The following is a 12,165-nucleotide window of genomic DNA, read 5'->3' on the forward strand; positions in this document are numbered from 1 at the left end:
CTTTGTGATTTCAAATCCCTGAAAGATCTAAGAGTTGTTGATTTTCAGTTTGTTCAGCTTTTTACTTGTTAGGATGAAGTAATGGCTTCTATACTCTTTATGTCCCAGAACAGGAACCCCAATTCTTCATTTTCTAAAATAAGTATTTTTTTAAGAATCTTGTTGGAAATTTCAACTGCTACTGAGCAGAAAAAAGTTTCTCCGAAAGTTGAACTTAAATTTAAAAATTCCAAAGCTACCATATTATGTTGTTTGGCATTATTGTTAATAGAACACTAGTTATATGAAAAGTATAGTTAAAACAACTTCCTTAAGTTATTTTGCTGAAATGAAGGGGAGAAAAATTCATAGAGTAAGTTGTATGAGTTTTTATTTTGTTAATATTACTTATCCAAACATCTACAGCCCATCATCAGGCTATGCAGGAACTCACAATAATAATTAAATCTTGTCATCACTGCCCATACTCATTAAAATGCCCATGAATCTGCCCATATTCATTAAAATATAGCTTTATACATAATAAAAAATTTTATCTTAGGATAAAGGTAGAAGGACTGAACATATTTTATTTAACAGTTTGTTAGCTTGATTTATAACTTTTAACTGTGTAAACATAGAGGTGCAACCACTACAGAAAACAGTACTCAGGTTTCCAAAAAACTAGTTACCATATGCTCCAGCAATCACACTCCTGGATGTATAGTGAGACAAAACTATAATTTGGAAAGATACATGCACTTCAGTTTTCATAGCATCACTGCTTACAATTGCCAAGACATGGAAACCATCTAAATGTCCGTCCATGGATGAGCGGATAAAGAAGATGAAGTACATATATACATGAGGGAATACTACTCAGCCATAAAAAAGAAGGAAATAATGCCATTTGCAGCACCATGGGTGAGCCTAGAGATTGTTATGCTAAGTCAGTCAGTCAGAGGACATATACTGTATGATGTCACATATATGTGGGATCTGAAATATGCTACAAATGAACTTAATGAAATAGAAACATCCTCACAGACATAGAAAGCAAACTTCCACGGTCACCAGCAGGGAAAAGGGGTCGGGGATCGACAAACTAGGAGTTTGAAATTGGTAGATACAAACCACTGTATATAAAAGATAAACAACAAAGTCTGTATAGCACAGGCAACTATATTAGTAACCTGTAATAAACAGTAGTGGAGAAGGATATGAAAAAGAGTATGTATAGATATCAGTATGACTGAGGCACTTTGCTGTACACCAGAAACTAACACAACATTGTACACCAACTGTATTTCAATAAAAAGTAAATAGAGTACGTGCCCTCCTTTGTACTCTTGCCTGGGGCCTGCAGACATGTGGATAGGCCTGCTTGTGACCGCCCCTCAGGTGTTAAGGGACTGGGGAGCAAACAGCATTAGGGGGATTCCTGCTAGAAGAGTCTGGCTGAGCAGAGGCATAGAAGAGAACAGAGGGAAAGAGAGGAACTTGGGCTGCACCGGACCTTCCCTCCTGAAGTTTCTGCCTAAACTCTTCTTGGTGTAACCCTTGGAAGAGCTCCCCATGGCTCCAATCCCTACAGGTGATATGTGCGAATTTGATGACTTATTGACTTAATTTAGAGGAGTCTACAAGCACAACATCCTGGAGGAGGGCATAGCAATCCATTCCAGTATTCTTGCCTGGAGAATCCCCTTGGACAGAGGAGCCTGGCGGGCTACGGTCCATGGGGTCACAAAGAGCTGGACACGACTGAGCGACTAAGCACAGTACATGATCACAACATTAAGCATAACCTTTATTTAAAAACTTTCACTTGAAGTATGTTGCCTGTCGAGCCCCGCTTTAAAAGCTACTTACTGCAGTGTTTGTAGCAAAACAATTAACCTTTTCTGTGGTTGTATCCATTATGGTTGGCCAGAAATAATATACCTTCTAATTACTACCTCCTGTATTACTGGAAAATAAAAATTTCAGTAGTAACATGACACTGCAGGAGAGAGCCACATATTTTCCTGACAGTTTGATGTATAAGATTGCCTCGTTGGAGCTCTGGAATTGTCATTTGCAAAGAAAGAGATTCATAATGCTAAAGAAAAATAGCTTCGGCTTTGCTACTTCTTTAAGTTACGTTTTGTGCGTATGATTTTACCCTGCTTGGTTTTGTTCTTAGTGGCTTCACTATCTACCATCTGGTCATCTTTAAAATTTAGTATTTTACCACTTTTTATAGCAAAGCAGTATGTTAAGTCAAATATTAGAAATTATATTTTCCCTAAAGCTTTTTGCACCTAGAAAAGGACTTCTGCCTCAAACTTAATGATTTAGATAATAACTAATGTCCTTTGATATGAAAAGCCAACTTTATTCCTAATTGTGCTTCATGGGCTGCTCATGACTATATGTCATTTTCTAAAATTGCCTCAAACCAAGTGGGATAAGTATGTTGTTACAGGGTGATAAGTGAAGGAAAATACAGAATTAAATTTTAGAGAAAACGGAATGAAAGAAATATTAGTTTTTGCTGTTCAATAGGAAAGATTTTATAGAGGATGTCAGCTTTTGGAAACAACTTGAATATAAATTATTGAGAGATTTGTTGTTCCAGACATGGTATGTGGATTGGGAGACCGGATAATTTCAAACAATAGACCTTGTGTGTTTTCACTGGAAGGCAGAGGCAGATTTACCATGAAGCTAATGAAGCTTAAGTCTTATAGTTCCATTTAATTTTTTATTTGAAATCCAACTTTCTCTTAAAAAGAGTCCCTAAAATTTGTAAGCTTCAAGAAACTCAGAGTTCACTCCTCTTGGAAGGAGAAAAAGAATAGTTTGGAGACCAGGGAAATGGAGCAATTCAGGTGGATTTTGAGGTTTCAGTCATGTTCGACTTTTTGTGACCCTATGGACAGAAATGGAGCAATTCAGGTGGATTTTGAGGTTTCAGTTATGTTCGACTTTTTGTGACCCTATGGACAGTAGCCTGCCAATTTCCTCTGTCCATGGGACTCTCCAGGCAAGAATACTGGAGTGGGTTGCCATGGCCTTCTCCGGGGAATCCCAGGGATCAAACCTAGCATCTCTTAATGTCTTCTAGCATTGGCAGGCAGGTTCTTTACCACTAGCACCACCTGGGAAACCTGATTTTCAGGCAGTTAATAACAATTAAGAGTCTAACTTATTTCCTCTAGGTAAGGGGAAATGATGGGAGGTGAGGTTGTACCTACCTATGTTCTGATTAGTACTAAACCTGGGTTTCCCTTGTGGCTCAGTGGTAAAGAATCTGCCTGCAATGCAGGAGGCCATGAGACTCAGTGTTCGATCCCTGGGTCAGGAAGATCCCCTGGAGTAGGAAATGGCAATCCCTAGTATTCTCGTCTGGAAAATTCCATGGACAGAGCAGGCTATAGGACTGTGGCGGGCTATAGTGCAAATTTAGTGACTAAACCATCACCACTTGTAGAACTAGTTAAGTTTTGTTTGTATAACTTTGGCAAAACTCAAAACTTTATTTTATTTGAGAAGAAATGGAGCACTGAGCAGTACACGTCTGTTCTTGTTGCAGAAATCTTCGAACCAAGGAAAGCCCTGGCCGTCTTTAGCCCTCCACCCCTTCTTCTAATCTAGGAGTCCTTGCTGCCAAAGGCAGCGTTCATGGGAAAAGGAAATTATTCTCCCACATTGCTTGGCCTGGCCCTTCACCTACTCCATTAGTGATGAGAATTTCTTCCCACAGCGGTGGACTGGGGTCGGGGGGTGGTCTTTGTTACCCTCTTCCATTGGTTGGATTTTCTTTCTCACATTGCCTTATCTGAGGGTAGAATCCACACTCAAGGTGGATTCAGCCTCCAAAAAAACCTACTAATGAACAACCAAAACCATAATAAAAACTTGACTTGATTTCAGTCTCTTTTTAAGTATAATTTCAGATGACCTCTTTCACTTTTAATTTAAACATACTTTTTACTTAAATAACTATGTTTTTGCTCAAATTGAATGGATTATCTTAAAAAGAGAAAGCTTTAAACAGGAATTTTGTGAATAAAATATTTCCATTTTAGTAAAAATTCTGGATAAAATATTGTATTTTAATTGATAAATAAATCCATTGTTGCAAAAATGATAGAATCACATGGGCAGTTCAACAACCAGAGACATCAGAGATTGTAAAAGCAATTCTCTGGGCTTACTATAATTAGAAGATAAATACAGAATGTTTTCCTACATAAAATTATTTAAACACAAAAACACTGACAGGTCTAGGCTTGAGTGGGGTGAAATCAAGACATGGTGGAAGGGGGCTTTCTTGGTGGCTCAGTGGTGAAGAATCTGCCTGCTAATGCAGGAGATATAGGTTAAATCCCTGATCCAGGAAGATCCCACATGCCATGGGGCAATCAAACCTCTGTGTCACAGCTGTTGAGCCTGTGTTCTAGAGCCCAAACTGCAGCTACTGAGCCCGAGCACCCTACAGCCCGTGCTCCACAAGAGCAGCTACAGCAATGAGAAGCCCACATACTGCAACTAGAGAGAAGCCCCCAATTGCCACAACTAGAAAAAAGCCCGCACAGCAACAAAGACCTAGCACAGTCAAAAATAAATAATAGATAAAATTATTAAAAAAAAAAAAGATACGGCAGAAGGAATAGAGATTCAGAAGAGAGGTAAAAAGATATATTTCTAGGAGGTATAGGAAATTGTTGATGTTGGGTCCCTTGTGGCTAGCTAATAGTCAAGTCTAAGGCAGAGGCTGGTGTGCAAAGGGGATTTCTGTAGAGCATATATTACTTTTATAAAAACATTTTGAAGGAAAATAGGAAAATCTTACTGTGTAGTGCATATACAATAGAAAAACAAAAACAAAAAATACAATACAAAAACCAACAATTAGAATCCACTATTCATGGGAAATAGATGGGGAAACAGTGGAAACAGTGTCAGACTTTATTTTTCTGGGCTCCAAAATCACTACAGATAGTGACTGCAGCCATGAAATTAAAAGACGCTTGCTCCTTGGAAGGAAAGTTATGACCAACCTAGATAGCATATTCAAAAGCAGAGACATTACTTTGCCAACAAAGGTTCGTCTAGTCAAGGCTATGGTTTTTCCTGTGGTCATGTATGGGTGTGAGAGTTGAACTGTGAAGAAAGCTGAGCGCTGAAGAATTGATGCTTTTGAACTGTGGTGTTGGAGAAGACTCTTGAGAGTCCCTTGGACTGCAAGGAGATCCAACCAGTCCATTCTGAAGGAGATCAGCCCTGGGATTTCTTTGGACGGAATGATGCTAAAGCTGAAACTCCAGTACTTTGGCCACCTCATGTGAAGAGTTGACTCATTGGAAAAGACTCTGATGCTGGGAGGGATTGGGGTCAGGAGGAGAAGGGGACGCCAGAGGATGAGATGGCTGGATGGCATCACTGACTCGATGGATGTGAGTCTGAGTGAACTCTGGGAGTTGGTGATGGACAGGGAGGCCTGGCGTGCTGTGATTCATGGGGTCGCAAAGAGTTGGACATGACTGAGCGACTGATCTGATCTGATCTGATCTGATACTTCTATTAAAATGGCCAAAATCCAGAACACATGATACCAAATGCTTCCAAGGCTGTGGAACAACAGGAACTCTCTTCAGCTGCCAGTGGCTATGTAAAATGGTTCAGCTACCTTGGAAGACAGTGTGACAGTTTCTTACAAAACTACACAAACTCTTAAGTGAAATAGGATAGGGCCTGTACCTGGGATGTACCTGGGATGTAGCCTTTACTGGATGGAGTGCTTGCACCTGGACAAAGGTCTTCTTGAGCAACAGAATACAAAAACACTACAAGGGACTAAAATACCTCATGAATTTGCAGTTGGGGCAAATCATGAGCAAGATACAAAGCGGCCAAACCCAGCTGCCACTTCTGAGAGGACTTTACATGATTGATCTCTGCACCCAGCACCAGCAAGGGGGTGGGCAGACCACCTAAAGCCACTCCTCCCAGCTGACCCACCAATCTGTCCCTTACCCTCATCCCTTCAGGGACCAGCTTGCCCCTCTCAGGGTGCAAGCAAGGGCAGCTGTTACTTGTTTTCATCCCCTCATGCTGCAGTGTGAGTCAAGCCTTCCCCGAATTCCTTGTCTGACCTCTTACCAATTTCTACTAACTTAAGAATCCAGGGATCCTGATCGGTAACTTTACCATACTACCATATGGTCCAGCAATCATACCCCATAGTATTTACCCAGATAAGCTGAAGAATTATTTCCACACAAAAATGTGCAGTCAGATGTTTATAGCAGTTTTATTTGTAACAGCCAAAGCTTGGAATCAACCAAAATGTCCTTCAGTGTGTTATGGGCTTAATGTTCGTGTTGCCCCTCTCCCCCCCGGCAAAAGAGTTGAAAACGACTCAGTGACTCAATAACAACAACATTCCAAATTCATATGTTGAAGCCCTACCCTCTATAGTGATCTTACAGGAGTGGGGTCTTTGGGGGCTATTAGATTTAGATGAGGCATGAGGGTAGAGCCCCCATGATAGGATTCGCTTCTTGTGAGAGAAGGAGAGAACCAGAGCTTTCTTTTTTCTACCATGTAAGGTGACTTCCCCAGAGAAGGCAATGGCACCCCACTCCAGTACTCTTGCCTGGAAAACCCCATGGGGTTTTCCATGGGGTCACTAAGAGTCTGACATGATTGAGCGACTTCACTTTCACTTTTCACTTTCATGCATTGGAGAAGGAAATGGCACCCCACTCCAGTGTTCTTGCCTGGAGAATCCCAGGCACGGGGGAGCCTGGTGGGCTGCCGTCTATGGAGTCGCACAGAGTCAGACACGACTGAAGCGACTTAGCAGCAGCAGCAGCAGCAAGGTGATTTCCCAGGTGATGCTAGTGGTAAAAGAACCTGCTTGCCAGGAGGAAACATAAGACACCTGGGTTCAATCCCTGTGTTAGGAAGATTCCCCTGGAGGAGGGCATGGCAACCCACTGCAGTATTCCCACCTAGAGAATCCCATGGACAGAGGAGCCTGGTGGGCTACAGTCCATGGGGTTGCAAAGAGTAGTACGTGACTGAAGTGACCTAACACACACTCACACACAAGGAGACAGCCAGAAGGAGGCCATCTGCAAGCCAGAAGAAAACTGAATCTAGGTGCCTTTATCTTGCACTTCTCAGCCTCTAGAACTGTGAGAAAGAAATTGTTGTTTAAGCCACCAAGTTCATGCTGTTCTGTTATAGCAGCCCAAGGTGACAGAGATAGCAGGTAAATGGATAAACTATGATACATCCAGATGATGGAATAGTATTCAACACTAAAAAGAAACAAGCTATCAATCCATGATGAAACATGGAGAAAACTTAAATACGTATTACTGATAGAAGCCAATCTGAAAAAGCTATAGACTATATGATTTGGGGCTTCCCAGGGTAAAGAATCCTCATGCCAATGCAGGAGACATAAGAGATGCAGGTTTAATCCCTGGGTTAGCAAGATCCTCTGAAAAAGGAAATGGCAACCCATTCCTCATTCTTGCCTGGAAGATCCCATGGACAGAGGAGCCTGGTGGGCTATGGCCCATAGGGTTGCAAAGAGCTGGACATGACTAAAGCAACTTACCACACATGGTATGATTCCAACTATACGACATTGTGAAAAAGGCAGAACTATGGAGACAGTAAAAGATTGGCAGTTGCCAGGGTTTATTGAAGAAGGAGGAATGAATAGGTGGAGCACAGAGGATTTTTAGGGCAGTGAAACTTTCTGTTGTTGTTATTGTTCAGCCACCAAGTCATGTCCAACTCTTTGTGGCCCCACGGACTACAGCACGCCAAGCTTCTCTGTCCCTCACCATCTCCCAAAGTTTGCCCAAGTTCATGTCCATTGTATCTGTGATGCCATCCAGCCATCTCATCTTCTGATGCCCTCTTTTCCTTCTGCCCTCAATCTTTCCCAGCATCAGGGACTTTTCCAATGAGTCAGCTGTTTGCCTCAGATGACCACAATACTGAAGTTTCAACTTCAGCATCAGTCCTTCCAATGAGTATTCAGGGTTGATTTCCCTTAAGATTGACTGGTTTGATCTCCTTGCTGTCTAAGGGACTCTCAGGAGTCTTCTCCAGCACCACAGTTTGAAGGCATCAATTCTTTGGTGCTCTGCCTTCTTCACCGTCCAGCTCTCACAAACTATTCTACGTGCTACTATATCAGTGGATAAGCACCATCAGACATCTGTCAAAACTCATAAAATGTAAAATGCCAACAGTGATCCCTAATGTAAAGTGTGTCTCTGAGTGATAATGATGTCACTGTAGGTTCACCAACTGCAACCAACTGTACCGCTTTGCTAGGGGATGCTGATATGTGGGGGAAGCTTATGTGTGTGTGAGAGCAGGGAGTGTATGGGTCCTCTGTGTACTTGTCCCTCTATTTTGCTGTGAATCTAAAGAAAGCCTGAAACATAAAGCCTATTAAAAGAATAAAAAAGGAAAGAAAAAAAAAAAAGATTCCAGGAAAACTTCCCAGAAGACTGCAGTCTTGCTTTTGAGAGCCCACTGGTTAGTCTAAAGGGGTAGGTGAAGTTAGGAGTTCCCATTGAGACCTTAAGAAGCCACAAGCAAGAAGGAGTTGAGAATACAGAATAATATAATCAGGCAAATGGGTAAAATAAAAGGACGGTCTGCATATAGACACACAGGCATTCACACTACTCTGCCAGGGTCAAGTTCCTAGCAGTGGGATGGAAGTGGGAGGTGGTAGAGGATACTCACTTTCCTGCAAGAGATATCTAAACACACACACAATGGGAGGGAAGTGAGTGATACCTCCGGTTCTAATGGAGAAACCAGATAAGGCAAGAAATTGCTAGAAAAGTGTGTATGTCTTGCATGTTTCATCCAGTTTGGCATTGCAGTTCTCTCAGAGAGCTACACACTACCAGACTGTAAAAAAATGTTAGAATGGATACATTCCTTGGCTTTTTTCCTGTTGGACTGGTTTTACTATGTTTGAAGTGTTTGTTGGCAGTCCATTTTACTCAACAAGAAGAAAGGTGATTTGAGACATTTTGTAATTATCATGAGCTGCAGGGAAACTGTATCTTGGAGGGAAAACCCTGACATATCTTGGACATCAAGCATGACTATTAGATCTGCTTTTATCATTTTATTTAGTATTTGATTCCCAGGTTAAACCTTTTTGCATAAGCCATCTCATGTATTTTTCTAAACCTAATTTATGCACATTTTCATTTCTTGGTAGAATGGAAACTCTCATAGTGGAAAATTGATTCTCTTTTGGAAAAGGAGTTTTCTTTTTTTTCCCTCTAATTGCTCCCATGCTTTGAATAATGAGTCTTCTTAAATATTTCTCCCGATCATGGTTCTAAACTTTAAGTCTAACAGTGAAATTTCTTAGAAACGGGGGAAAAAGAAAAACAACTTTGAGATGGAATAAGTGTGGAAAGTGAATGAGGTATTTGGTGACATCCCAGGCTCTGTAAAGAGAGCCTGGTGAAAGGCACTGGGGGAATATTTACAACTACCAGGTTTTGTGAAGATATTTTTAGTTCCTGCAGACAATCATCTACTTTACATCCAATAGCAAGAAGCAGAGGAGTGTGGCTAAGACCTAGGGCTGTAGCTTTGTGCTTCCTGAGTTCAAAACCTAGGCTGGACATTTACTCACTCTGTACCTTAGGTAGGTGTCAGTTCTCTGGCCTCATTTTCTATATCTGTCAAATCAGTTCAATAATAAAACATTTCTGCTTTTCCACCCATTCCCCGCTTCCCCCACCTGCTTGAGCTACACCAGGCTCACTCGGAGCTCGGGCTCCTGCTAAGCTAGCGGGGCAGTGGCCATCATGGTCACCTACCGGGACCTCGTCAGGCATGATGGGATGTTCTCCATCTATGAGATCTAGGAGGTCACTGATGGGCTGTGTCTGGAAGTGGAGGGGAAGCTGGTCGTAGCACAGAGGGTAACACTGATGGCTCGGCTCATTGATGGAAATGGCTCCACTGAAGGGGGCGAAGGTACCTAAAGCACAGTAATCACTGGTGTCCATACTGTCATGAAGCATCACTTGCAGGAAACAAGCTTCACAAAAGGAGCTTACAAGAAGTACATTAAAGATGACGGAAACCTGAAGTATAGAGACCAGAAGAGTAAAGCCTTTCATGGCAGGGGCTATGGAACAAATCAAGCCCCTCCTCACTAATTTCAAAAACCGTCAGTTCTTTGCTGATGAAAACACGAATCCAGCTGCATGGTTGTGCTGCTGGACTTGTGTGAGGATGTTGTGACCCCGTATATGATTTTCTTTAAGGAAGGTTCCGAAATGGAAACATGTTAACAAGTGTGGCTGTGACTTTGGATCTAGCACCTAACTTCATAACTGGCTGGCAGCTGCTTTTCATCTACCAGGACTGAGACAAACGGGACTCAGGTCAACTCGAGCTCTTTTTTTTGACATTGATTTATCTGGAGTAGAAGCATTATTTTTGAGGGGGGGGTGGGAAACATACAACACATCATGTAGGTTGTCTAAAAATAAAGCTCATATAAATTCAAAAAATAATACATTTCTCACTAGGTCTTTTGAGGCTTAAGAATTAATTTATATAAAGCATTAAAGCCATTGTCTAGCAAATAGTAAGATGCCCAATTAACACTGACCACTAAGTCCATTGAAAAAAGTCTCTGGAGGCCTTTTGGACACTGGTAGATGACGGTGGCACAGCCTGTTCTAATCGGGACATCAGGCATTCCCTGTCTCTTCCCTTCATCTCAGACGGTGCTTTTGAGAATCACACAGCAGCCATTAACTGTGTGAGTCATTGCCTATGAATTTACAGATTAAGCTCACTTAGGTGTCTGTGGAGAGCTTATATGTCAGCTAAGTGGCTCTGCTTCCAGAGTTTGGATGGCTACTAGCTATGGTACTTCACCATAGCTAGTGAAGTCTGGTATTCTCTCAAAAAACTAGTCTAGCTAGGGTTTATTCATATGGGTCTCTGAAATTTCTAGGAGAATGAAACTATGCAAGGCCTTTTGAGACCTAGACTCAGAACTGGCGTGGTATTGCTTCTGCTGCATTTTGTTAGGTGAAGCAGTTCATAAGCCCAGATTCAAGGGGTGGGGAAATGCCATCTCTCACTGGGAACTATTTCAACGTCATCTTGCAAAAGGATATGTAAAAAAGGAAGAGAATAAGTGCAGCCGTTTTTGCCGTCTTCTACGGTACCCAATTTGTAGCATTTCTTCTACAGCATTTCTGGCAGGTGGTCATGTAGCTGAAACACCTTCAAAAACAGGGAGGTCACTGTTTTACCAGGCAACTCAGTATTGTTGAAGTGCTTTTTTTATGCCTCTGTAGAGACACTGACTTCACAGAATTTTTTAATCATAGAATTGAAGGTCATCCAGGCAATGACATTTTCGAAGCCAGGTTTCTGTACAGGAAGCCACAGGAAGCCTGCAATTTCCACTGATTTGTCCCCGTTCTACCTCTTGGAGCAAAACAATATATTATGTATTTATTACTTCTTTGTTTTCAAGAGAGTCTAACTAAGGCCAGCTTGAGCATTACATACCAGGTGCATGTTCCCATTCATTCATTGTTTTCATTCACTTGTTCTTGCATTTAATATTTATTAAACAGATTCCATGGGCCAGGCACTCATTTTAAGATGAATAAAGGTACGGTGTCTCAAAGCAGTCATATTTAATACAAAGTTTCATTTTACCACTTGCCAAGTGTGTGACTTGGGAAATTTTAATTTTCTAATTTTCAGTTTCTTCACGTGAAAATTGGGTATATAGTTCCTCATACTTTCAATTTTTAAAATGTTTATTCACTTATTTTTGGATTGCCTGCCCTAGTCTTAGCTGTGATACACATGGTCTTCATTGTGGCAGGCAAGATCTAGTTCCCTGACTGGGGATGGAACCTGGCTCCTGTGCACTCGGAGTATAGAGTCTTGACCACTGGACAACCAGGGAAGTCCCTATGAAAAAATTGGATATATAATATCTCTACTTCACAAGGTGGTTGCAATAATTAAAATAAAATGTCTGGTCTTTAAATAGGCCCTCAGTCAATGATAGCTGTCAGCTATGATTAAGGTTATTAAGGGATAATTCCTGTCCTGGATATGTTTCCTGGCATTTCTCCACATCTTGGT

The 12,165-nt window shown here is 41.5% G+C and overlaps 1 pseudogene; it reads left to right on the forward strand.

The window, feature by feature from the left end:
* Positions 1 to 9,842: 9,842 nt before the first annotated feature.
* On the forward strand, positions 9,843 to 10,334 carry LOC109568251 (translationally-controlled tumor protein pseudogene; annotated as a pseudogene).
* The last annotated feature ends 1,831 nt before the right edge of the window (positions 10,335 to 12,165 follow it).

The sequence above is a fragment of the Bos indicus genome, chromosome 14, assembly GCF_029378745.1.
Source record: "Bos indicus isolate NIAB-ARS_2022 breed Sahiwal x Tharparkar chromosome 14, NIAB-ARS_B.indTharparkar_mat_pri_1.0, whole genome shotgun sequence".
Taxonomy (NCBI): Eukaryota; Metazoa; Chordata; class Mammalia; order Artiodactyla; family Bovidae; genus Bos; species Bos indicus.